Source organism: Lepeophtheirus salmonis, chromosome 8 (assembly GCF_016086655.4).
Source record: "Lepeophtheirus salmonis chromosome 8, UVic_Lsal_1.4, whole genome shotgun sequence".
Lineage (NCBI taxonomy): Eukaryota > Metazoa > Arthropoda > Copepoda > Siphonostomatoida > Caligidae > Lepeophtheirus > Lepeophtheirus salmonis.
Window position 1 is genome coordinate 37842576 of NC_052138.2, and position 9964 is coordinate 37852539.

A 9964-nucleotide genomic window follows, 5' to 3' on the forward strand; every position below is an offset into this window, starting at 1 on the left:
CTCTTATGTTACCCATTTTGTATCGTCAGTCACCACATACTTACAAAATGGATCGATTTCCTTACGTTTCAGCAAAGATTTAGAAACACCAATTGGATCCAAGAGATTCTTTTGCATCAATTCGTGAGGTACCCATACATCGAGCTTCTTCTTAACAACAGCCTTATGCAAAAGGTTCTGAAATGTTTCCTGGCTAATTTTGAGTTCCTGGGACATAGAATAAGTGCTCACATGCCGGTCCAACTCAACGATTTCCATTATTTTGTCGACATTTTCGACGTCCATATTACCAGAACGGAATCTTGAAAACACCGCTTCGCTGTATTAAGTCCATATTAGCACAATGATACCCCTACATATGTAGAACACACCAACAAAGTTTCATTATCGTAAGACTTGAGTAATTTTTTTAATTCTTGATCAAGTACTTGCTGGTATATTTCAATTTTTCCTTTTTTTTAAATATTAAAATCAAAATTGAGGGTATCAGACATTTAAATATTATACTTTTGATTACATTTTTGGAGTCATCACACTTTAAAATAGTCAAATACCAAATACCAAGAGGTAATCTCTTTTGGATCAAAAAATATGCAAGAAACAGTAGTTTCCCGGCGTCCCGTAAAAAGACATAAAAGTGACGTTCAAAATTTTGGTCCAAAAAAGGACTTGGACGAGTATCTATATCTCATGAACACCTTAGAATTATGTGCTGAAATTTGGTACACTTTGTCAACTCATGCATTTGAGCTTGTGTGCCAAAAATCATCCAAATCTGAGAGGGTCGGGTGACATGCCCTCGTCGATTTGACATGGAATGTCCCAATGGTCTTTCCACAATAAATCCAGTTCTAGTTACCCGATTTAGACATGCTGCACAAAATCAAAAAATCTTACTTGTCATTAGATCTGTTAACAACAATTTACGCTGTCTAGCATAATTATCTACAAAATTATGTGTACCCGTGGGGCTCGCCTAGTACACAGGAACATTTTAATTTATGTAAGGAGTTTGTAGGAGGACAACTCAAGGATTTTGTATGCATTTTTATACAGATTTGTTTGTTGAATCTTATGTGTACCTTTTCATAAGGATATATATTAGATTTGCCATGTTATTGTAAAGGCGTAAACTTGTTTCAAATTCAAAATTCCCCACCAGTATATTAACTCTTGTTAATTGATTAAAGGAAGTCTCCTTGTGGGCACGTATACATTTACTCGCATGATAAATGGGGTATCCCACCTGAAGTCTAATCTGTTTTTTCATGGATCTTAGTCCAATAAAAAATGTCTTAAATCTACAATCCATAAATAAAGGTCGGCCATAGAGACTAGGGGTTGAGTGTTTCCACAATTTTGATGTTCTGTAAAGTCTTGTACTAAATCTGAAGGATGCATGCAGGATTTACGCATACGAAACAAAAGCTTAAACAAAAGTTTTGTTTAAATTCCATGTCTCAAAAAGTAAATATGTTGGAGACCCCCATATAAGGCAGTTCATGTAAAAGCTTCTCTGCACCGGCGTCCCTTTAAGGAGACTTATGATCCCATTGGCATATCTATCCGAGCTGCAGACAATAACAAGATGGGATTGAGCCATGCAAACAAAAATAACCAAAACTTTTGAAGCAACAGTGAGGAGGACATCTGGCCTGCCTCCATGTGGCCTTCCTCCATCCCTGATATTCAATCCCTGGACTTTAATGTATAAGGTGTCTAAAAGAAGAATGTGCACCATATTTGGATTAGCTCCGAGCTTGCGTCAGCAGAGCGTGGTCATGGATACGCCCTTCATCTTCAAGAGCTGTCAGCCGGTTGGCCGGCATGTTTAGGGGGTTATTATTCGTGAAGGAGGACATGTTGATTATAAAATGTACCTAAATACAGTATTTAAATATGTAACAAATTGTTTTTGACTTGGCTTTTCTTGATTCTATAAAAATTACTTTGCTTTCTGTTTGTAATTTAGTCATACTACTGCAAGTTATGGGTCCCAGCTCTATTAATATTTCTTTGTTTTCATTGTAGCTACCTATAAGCTGTTGCTATTGCATTTAAAGGGGTACCAAAAGGTAACAAAAAAATCTTCTGGAATATGAAAGGAAGCAAATAAATGCTTCATTCAAAAACATAGATATTTTTAGATTTGGAAAAAATGACATCTTATGATACATAATTTAAATGACAATATACAATTCCTACTTAAATCAATGATAAAAGTACATTGTTATATATAACTTAAATACAAAAGAAAACAAACAAAGAGAAGAACACATATAAAAGGGGTACTGACGATCGATATATCCTTTTACTTTTAAGGAGGGCTTACCAAAGGAAGCTATCGAAGGATAAACTGAGATTTTTATATACACTTTATTGCTCTAAATATGTATGTAAATGTTTCATGGACCTAAAGAAGAAAAGAATAATATATATAAGAGTGACCGTAAGTCTTGTGAATCTGATACAGTCTGCAGAGATCTGGAGTTGGGCCATACACTTCCTTCCCTTCTGGAAAAAACTTTTTCCCAGATGGCAATATCTTATAGAACTTTTGGGTTTGGTAAAGTTCGAAAGAATAAGTTTTTCCCAACATTCTTTTTATCACATCAATCGTGGTATTGTTCCTATAAACAGGAACGAAATTCCAAATTCTTGCCCTGCACCCCAAACTTGGGATATTCTGGAAGTGGTATCGTTCGTCAAGTCAGACCCAAACATAATCATCCAATAGATCTTACTTTGTGTCACAGTTTGGCGCCATTCAGTGTCTTCGTTTCTTGTTAGATCTATTAAAATTCCAGTTTTTAGGAATAATAATTGAAATTCTTGTAATGTCATATCCAAGTTGACCTTCGGTCTTTTAATCACAGGAATGTTACTTTTATGAAATATAGGACTGAACCATTTTTCCTTTCTTCAATAATTACTCTCTCACCTAACAAAGGGCAAGATGTAGGGTTATATATAACTGTGGGTAAAACGAATGTGTTGTTCAGATCTATTCGTTTCTATAGATTACAGGATCTCCATTTACATAATCTTGAAGAAACAAATGAGCAAATGCCCTTCAACTTTTTTTCATCCCCACCGTTTCTATTCCAAACGATACCCAAGATCGGAATCTTTTTTTCATTTCACAAGAGGCAACTCTTCGACCTTGAGAAGAATTCCAAAGTTCAATGGGTAAGATGGCAGTTTTTTTTTCTGTTGATAGAAAGGGTCCAAACCTTCTCAAATCTTTCAATAAAATTTATTATTACTTCAATTCTTTGCGCAATTTGTGCTTCAGAAGTGAAGCCTCTATTGTTAAAGTGACATCATCAGCGTAGATATCTATCACGTTTTCGATCTTACAAGTTGTATACCAAATCCACCAAAATTTCTTAAAATAATCCCAGTCAGGTCCTCGAATGTACCAACGAAAAGCAGCGGGGCTGAAGGACAGCCCTACCTGCAACTTCTTCTTAGCGTAATGTGATCACTTTCCACTCCATTAATTGATATAGTTGATGTTCCATTGTATAATAATGCTCGTACTAGATTAAAAAACTTTCTAAGTAGGAGCTTTTTAACAGCTCTTAATATTTTTTAGTGTGTAATAGTATCGAAGAGAGTCGATCGCAATTACAACTCCAAATTTTTGCCTTTCTGCAACCGAGTCAATACAAGCACGAATATTTCGAGAAAAATCATATATTTACTCTTCTTTAAAAAACCTTTCTTTCGAATCCCAATCTTTTTATCAAAATTTCCTCTACTTGTTAGCCATAACCCTGGACAGAATTCTCTATGAATCGTTGAGTACGTAATGGATCTCCAGTGGCTAAAATCCGGAACTTTCTCCTTTCTTCGAAATTAAAGATATTTTACCCTTTTTCAGAGAACTGGGCATCTTACCATTATTTCCATCGTTTTACCGATTTTTAAAAGGGAAGGAATAACCTCACTTGAAAACGTTGAGTACATTTTGCCAATAATTCCATCCAGCGTTTGAGCTTTACTATGTTTATACTTTTGAGTAATATATCGAGTGATATTCTCCTTAGTAAACACTTTTTGTTCATGATTCAGTGCCATTTTTCGCCTTTTTGGAAAAAGAAGTCTTCCAGACGCAATAATTACCGGGAATCGAGAATGGAAGTACCTTATAATATCTTCAGTTTTATTTAGGATTTTTCCATCAAAAATTATTTTCTTGACATTAGGTGCATAGCTTTTTTTCCTTTTAGACAAATAGTTTAATTTTCTCAACAAGTTCTTTTCTACAATGACTTTAGCCTCCATTTCCGCTTCCACAAACTCTGCCACTCTAAGAGAATGAATTGAGTTTGCCATAATCGAACGGTCAAAAATTGAATTACTATCAAAAATCTTTTATATTTGAACTTGGTTAATCTTGAAATTCCTTCGTTTTTCGTATAAAACTTCTGATGTCCCTGTCCGGATTATTTTGTAAAAACATCGACTGACACTTCTAAAGAGTGAGTGGAGGAATATCACGTTCTCAAATTGCTTGTCATTCTCTTCCTGAATCCATCATCCTTTATAATTCTAATCCTAAAACGAACGCTTCGAGTCTGATACTCTAATTTTATTTTTATCATTCTATGATCAGAAGAGGGTTTTGATCAATAAGGTGGGTTCTAAGCTGGGTGCAGAAGTTAAGGAGAGATAAGAGTCAAACTATTCCTCGAGTTTTGTTCTCCTCTTGACCAAGAGTAGCTCCTGGTACAAAAAATTCTCATTATATCAGCTATAGATAAGATACAACCTGTTAGGGTAGGTATTAGTATCTTTTTCAATGTCAACATTAAGATCGCCGATCAATAAAAGTAGTATAGAACTATCCCCGTGGTCAATCGTTGATTTTTTTGATAGAAGGGAATACATTTTTCCTTGGGCCCATACACATTAATCAAATAAATTACCATATAACCGTTGCAAATACGAATTTTGAGCCACTCGCTAAAAAAGAATATTCTTTTATGCAAGAGTTATTTCAACATTTCTTTTATTTGTTAAAGTTGAAAATCTTTTTCTTGAACCATTACCCGTAAAAAGTGGAAGAAATTCGTCAGTAGGCACCAAGAACAATCATTTCTACATAAGAAGGACACCGAGGATTTTATATCCTGTAGGCAAATTATATCAGCATCAAAAGCTAAAATGTGTTTCATTAATACATGTCTTTCTCTCTGGTCCCTTCCTCTCCTGACGTTGACGGAGATTACTTTTTTAATGTATACGTTCCTCCTTATTGATAAATGATCCTACGCTTTGGGTTGCTTTGAGGGAGTTTTATATTTGTCCGGAGAATATTCAGAGTCTGGTTGTTTCTTTTCCACTGAAGATTATGAGGGAGTTCGATGTTTTAAAATAATATGTGCTTGCAAAGTCGATGTTTGATTGATTTATATTGCTTTGTCCATTTTTCTTAAATATATCTACGAAAAATTATAAATTGAGTCCCTTAAAGAGGACAATTTTCTTGCAATCTTTGATCATCGGAAACCTCTTGACCTGATTCCAGGTTATTTAAATAAATTTGCTCGGTTTGAACTCCTTCATCGGTCTGTCATTGATTGCTACTACACTCTCCCTCCGAAGAAGGAGGTTGAGTCTCTTCAGAGGGTCGTCCCTCTTTTGATTTTGGTTCTGAAATTAAGGGCTCCTTATCTTCGACACTAAGATTTTTATTTGAGAACTATAAAGCAGTTTCTTCCTGAATTGGTTGGTGTTTACTGAATTGTTGCTGTTAACCCTATGGGGCTTAGTGATAAGACTGTAATTTCTCTAGAACAAACGGCAATAAGCGCATCTCTTATTAATTATAAGTCATTTATAGCACAGAATATTACTCTGTACCGGGCTGTTAATCTTAATGAAATAAGATCTCTACTTACATATAGCCGCTGCTGCAAGGTACGCTACATTTTCTTGAAAGATACCTGCCTCCGATGGGGCTACGTGGAATTATGCATCTGATTTAATTAAATACTTTCCTCTGATTTCTCTAAGACATGAAAATACTCTTCAGTTAACTATTCGTCAATATAAAATGCACATTATTGCACGATGTTATCTTTTAGAGGGTGTTTTATGCAATTTGAATTATTTTATGTTATTTATGTAGTAATATTGAAGTTTTGATTGCTAATATTTTTATTTTTTAATAAGCATTTTCCTTAATTTTGTTATGAATAATAATATTACGTTAACGAGATTAATTTAAAATTATACTGTTTAATTATATTTTTTTTTATATGCATGCAAATATTCTAAAAATAAAAACCTTGTTGGTGAGGGGAAAAAACAACAACTAAATTTATTCAATTTAAAAATATATATATATACTGTTCCTTTATCACAGACTTAAAGTTTCACCTATCAAAGTTCATCCTTTTTCATTACCTGTGACTATTGTAAACGTTTAAAAAGTAGCATACACTCAAGGGGAAACTTTCATAGCTTCACACTGTATATTGATGTATTAAACATAAACTACAACATTTCAATATCATTTGTCAACTTTCTTTATGGTTTTTTATTTGATAATATAAATATAAAATGTACAAGAAAATTTGGCCTTAAATTTAACATAAAAATTGCTTTGAAACTTAAATATTATGAGTAAATTTTTTGTTTAACTTTTAATCCTATTTAAACATTGGAAAAATGCCGTAAAAATATTTTCATTTAAAAATGTGGCTACTACTCTAAATATATACACATTTTTATAATATTTCTGTCTCAATTAACTAAGAATATACCGAAAAGGAAATAAAATATTTAATATGGTTATGATCACATTTTAAATAGATGTATGAATATATTTCAATCAAATAAAGTTTTAATATTTTTACATATTTTGTTAAAAATATATATATTACTTCAGCGGTTATAGTATGTAAATAAACTAAACTAAATGCCTTAACAGAGATCCTTATTGTCAAAATGTTGTTAAGAGTCGTATTAAAATATATACCTATATTAAAAAATTTTAAATATCATATTTGCAATAAAATATATATTTTATAAAAAAACATCTTTATGGCTTAATTACTTTTTATTCGAGTGAATATTATTAGCATACATTTATTAAAATTATTAATATTAGGTTTTCTATATAAACTAATTAAATTTTGATTTATAGTCAAATTCTGTTATTTAAAGGTAAATGTTTTAATCGAGTATGTAAATACACTGTATTTTATCCTCATATGTCAGTGTGACTCGTTTTTTCAGTGTTCTGAAAATAGATTTGTGGAATTAGAATTAGCTCTTGTTAAGTTCTGAAAAATTCCTAACCATTATTAAATAAGAAATACATAGTTGGTAAAAATTTTCAAAGTATCAGTTGATTTTTGCCATTCCCTCAATTGAAGTAAGGGTGGCCAGATACTATTAATGCAATGACGTAATAATTTAACTTAATTACTATAGGAATTTGATTCTTTTTCTTCTTATAAAGACTAGATTTTTTATCTACTCTCAACCTCGACTGTTATAAGGGCTAACTACACAGACGTACCGGAAAGGACGTCAGAGACCTCACATGACGTCCCTAGCGTCGGTCTCAATTTCAAAAGGGATGAAAAAAGAAAAAGAAAACACGAGGAAAGAAAAAAGAAAAAAGAGAGATGGAGAGGAGAGTAAGAATTGATTCAATGAAAATTGTCAAAATTATGAACATTGAAAGTGAAACTACTAACTAATAAAATGGAGAAGATAATAAACAAATTTGCGTATCAAAATTAGGCTTGCATCGCTTCTTGATAATTCTTGATTTCTGTTCCTTGCATAATTTAGTGTTGCATAAAAAATGTGTAAAATATAACAACTTTTTGACAGAATTTTATTAATAATTAAACTAATTCAGATTTAACAGAGACATACTCAGTTTTTTTTCTTTTAAAATATGTAAAATTTTTAAACTTTAGGGCTGTTTACCTACTTCTAAATATTTTTCAAAACTCTTCAAACTTTTCTAAAATGTTATTTTGTACAATAAGAGAGCATTTTTGTAACCTAGGAGTCATTTACTTAAAAGAAAGATTTTAATATCACCCTACTGTATTTGGTTGCGGATCTTGGAGAAGCCCCCAGCAGTGGCTGTGCAAAATTATTGAGTACTTAAGTTGTAGTCAGATCTCTCAATGACGGAGATGAAATTCCGTTCAAGTTTTTTTGGTGAACTCTTGGGTATCCGAATCACCCGATGTTTACCCCTTGGATTATAGTATCTGGTGGCTAGTAGATTAATAGGCCTGCAGAATCCGACACCCAAATGTTGAAGTCTTAAAGGATTCTGTGAATGAGCAGTGGTCTGCCTTGTCAGATGCTTACAACAAAAGCAGCAACAGCAAATTTTACCACTACCTGGAAGCTTTTATTACTGCCTACAATCGGGATTCTCAAAATTAACTATCCTTTATAAAATAATCATAAACTATATTGATATAATTGTTTTAGATATTTAATCTATACAAAATTATATATCATTGTTTAATTCCCTCATTTTGTTCTCAAAACTTTTGTGATTTTTCATTAAATCAAACTAGTGATTATTTTCAAAAGGGTCTAAAACATATTAAAATCTTATGTTTAAAATTTAAAAGTTTTCTGAAAAATATATTTTATATACTATCATCCATAATATTGAGTTATTCCTTTTTATATCATTTAGAACTATGTAAATCAATGTGTGATGTGTTAGCTCTTAAAAACAATCCACTACAAAAATTATAAAAGATTTAATGCTCAATTTTGCTGTATATATTTTATTCTCTCGGAGATTGGACGGCATGACATGTTAGACACCTTTTATATTCTGGAATAAAAGTTTCGAAATTTACTTTTTGTGTTTAATTTCGAAATATTATTTATTCTAGTATCATTTAAGGCTATTTAAATGCGAATAACGTGCTACTAGTCAATGCATTTTATTACATTAAGAAGCTCATAATCCTAGATCCCCGAATCCTTATCTTTTATTGTTAAAAAGATTTTCCTTTTTAATTCCTCACTTTTTTTCATTTTTCTTTTCTTCTACGGATCTATGAGTGAAATAAAATATAGACTGGCAGAAGTTCAAGGCACAATTTCAAATATCCTGAGGAGGTATTTATTTATATTCTACTTCTAAAGATTGAGGCAAACTATTAACTTTTAGTAATTGCTATGCTCTGCAAATACTGAGAGAGTTTTTAGTCTCTCCAATTCTACTGTTTGGACTATCGAGTAGAAAATTTAATGCTCCAAAAAGACCAAAGCATTACAATATGTCATTTAAAATTGCAAAGGTCTTATCGCAGAGAAACTGACACAGTTGAAACCTATAAAAAGTGGGGAATTTAAGAGGGATTCTCATTGCAGCAGCTGTTCACTATACTGTTCTAACAATTAAAATTCAAGATGATAATACCTCAACTTTGAAGTTTGTGGGAGATGTACTTAATTTTCATCCTTCATTTTCAACAAAATATGTTTTTTATAAGATTATTCGTAATTTTAAAAGTTCAAAATGTTTAGATTGAAATTGTCTTTGCTTGTTTTAACGTTATTCTAGTTGTTATTTTTAAATTTCATACTCGCTTTTTCAACTTTTATAAACTTGTTATCGGTGTATCTTTTAGTCATCGTTTTAAATACTTTTATTTGATGCTTTGTAGTATTCTTTTTTTTTTGAAAGTCATTTGAATACATTTAAAATTTATATTTATATCTGTATGATGCAATTTTCCTCGATAAGTAAATAAAAATAAAATAAGAAGAAGACTATAAAAATTCTAACTTAAAACATAAATATGTGCAAAAATTGTCAACACGAAAAATCTAAAAGAGGTGGAAATTTATGCAGCGAAAAAGATCGGAGCAAAAATTAACAGTCCCCCTCATTTTTGTGATTGTATTTTTTTTATGTTTGAGAAAAAGGGTCTTTTGCAACATTTGTAAATGT